Source organism: Crocuta crocuta, unplaced genomic scaffold, assembly GCF_008692635.1.
Source record: "Crocuta crocuta isolate KB4526 unplaced genomic scaffold, BGI_CrCroc_1.0 scaffold467, whole genome shotgun sequence".
NCBI lineage: Eukaryota > Metazoa > Chordata > Mammalia > Carnivora > Hyaenidae > Crocuta > Crocuta crocuta.
In genome coordinates, this window is record NW_027530632.1 from 120,182 (window position 1) to 122,892 (window position 2,711).

Genomic DNA, 2,711 nt, shown 5'->3' on the forward strand with positions numbered 1-2,711 from the left:
TTTTTTTTAAAGTTTATTTATTCATTTTGGGAGAGAGAGAGCGCAAGCAGGGGAGAGGCAGAGAGAGGGAGAGAGAATTCCAAGCAGGCTCTGTGCTGTCATTGTGGAGCCCAACGTGGGCCTTGAATTCACAAACCTGAGCTGAAACCAAGCGTTGGACACTTAACCGACTAGCCAGGTGGCTAGTATTATACCCACCTACTATTATATGTNGATGTCTAGGAGGAGAACCAGAAGAGTACACATCTTCTAAGAAAGGACAGAGTTTCAGAACATAGGCAGTAAACAGCTACTTCACCAGCACCCAAATTCAACACAAATGAGAACAAAACTGGTGCGTCATTTTGTTTGGCAATAAGAAGGTACCTGGTGACCTTTCCCGGGGCAGTTTCGGTGGAATGATGGAGGACAATGCAGTAGGATAGATATAATGAGAGGGAAAGAAGTGCAAACAGTAAAATGGAGGCCATTCTTTAGAGCCACCTACCCTGTTTTGTGATTCTCAAACCACTGGAACCGAAACCCAGGCTTGCTGTTCTGGGTTTTGCAAAGCTCACACGTAGGAATTTAAGCCAAGACAAAGCCATTTCTGTCTTGTTCATACTAATTGGACACTACCTACCTAGCACAGTACCTGGCACACAGTATGTGCTCAAAATAAAAAAATCTTTGTAAAGTACTGAAATCCTACCATAGACAGAGAGGCGGGAGAGGAAACTGAAGCTCCAGAGGTTAGTAGCTCAAGGTTACTGTATTGACATAGTTTGGAAAGATTCTGGGTCAAAATGATTCCCCAGTGGCCAGGTCTGGGCTCTTCTTGCCACATTTCTTGTGTCAGGCCCTAGCTATCATCCTGGCCATGGGGAGGGACAGGGAGGTCAGTGATCCACGGATGGGCATACGATCCAATTTTTTCCCCATGATCTTCTCCCTCCACCCAGGCTAGAGAAGATCATCTTTCTTTTCCAGGGCTGGGGTCATCCATGTTTGAGTCCAGAACTGCCAGAGGCCATGTTCCTTGGTGCAGAAATGAAATCTACTGACAGTAGAATAGACCAAAGCCAACATGCTGAATCAGCAGAGGACAGATCCTAAAGAGTTTGAGGTCCTGGAACTGGTGTTCCTGAGGCCAGCCCGCCCATGGCTAGATGACCTGAGTCACTGAGTACCTCTTCCCCCTACCCCGTCTTCCCTGAGCTCATTTGAGCTGGGCTTCCGACACTGCCATGTGAAAAAGCTGGGGAGACACAGGGCTGTGGTTAGAAGCCCAGTCTTTCTCTCTTTTTTTTAATGTTCTTATTTATTTCTGAGAAAGAGAGAGAGAGAGAGACAGCGTGAGCAGGGGAGGGTCAGAGAGAGAGGGAGATACAGAATCCGAAGCAGGCTCCGGGCTCTGAACTGGCTGACAGCACAGAGCCTGATGCGGGGCTCGAACCCACGAACCGTGAGATCATGACCTGAGCCGAAGTCGGATGCTTAACCGACTAAGCCACCCAGGTGCCGCTAGAAGCCCAGTCTCTTCCACCACAGTCCCCATCTGCCTCTCATACCTGCTGTAGCAGCAGACCAAGATCACTGCTTGCCTCCGAAAGGACAGGTGGAAGATGTAGCCCGTTTTTGTCATTAACATTTTATGGGGCACAGTCTGGTCCACTCGTTTACATTTCGTCTATGGCTACTTTTGCACTACGACGCTAGACCTGAGTGGCTGTGATAGGGACCATAGGGCAGGAGTTAAGCTATTTCCAATTTGGCCCTTTATGGAAAAGGTTTGCTGAGTTCTGATTTAGAAGATAATGATGGAGGGAGTGTGGTGGAGGCTGCCGATGCCTCACCCAGATTCCTTTTTCCTTCCTCTACACTCATAGTCCAGCTGCTGCAAGTGTTAGCTGATAGCTTACAGATGCCTTTTTCTCTAGATCGCCTGGCAACCTCCATGCCCCTTTGCCTAGAGCAGACCTTGGCCTGTAACATACAGGGGAGGGATTGGTGTGCCCGAGCTTCCCTGTGGGATCAGGCTGAAGCTAGTCTCCTGCTTCGATCACATTCTTGCCAGCCGCCCCTCCTCCCCTGCCTGGAGCCCTTCTTCAATACATCACTTCAACAAGAATTCCTGTGTCAGCCATTGCTTCTAGGAGCCATATCAAAGGCAGGGGGGAAAGAATCTTTGGCAGGTAAAGGATCTTCTGCAGGCATAGCCTAATGTGGAAGCACGCTTCGTGGAGACTGCTTATGAGCTTTGTAATGTGCCCGGACACGTGAGCTAGACCAGGGAAATTAACGCACACACCTGCTCCGATACACTCTTCCTTTGGCATTTGTAATCCCCCATGCGTCAAAGCCCCTTCTTGGCCCAAGGTACGTCAAAATTAAATACAAAAAGAAAACACTGACCTTTCTAGCATTGGAACCAGAACAAATATAAAGAGAAGAAGGTGTGGGAAGAAGGAAAATATCGAGGAAAAGCTCCGATATTTTGACTGAAGTCCTTGGTCAGCTAGAAAGTTGGACCTCTCAGGTTCTTTTTACAAAATGTTTAGTTATTTTGAGAGAGAGAACAGGGGAGGGGGAGAGAGAGAATCCCAAGCAGGCTCTGCCGCGGCAGTGCAGAGCCCGACGTGAGGCTCGATCTCAAGAACCCTAAGATCATGAGCTGAGCCGAAACCAAGAGTCCGATGCCTGCCTGACTGAGCCACCCAGGGGACCCCAGG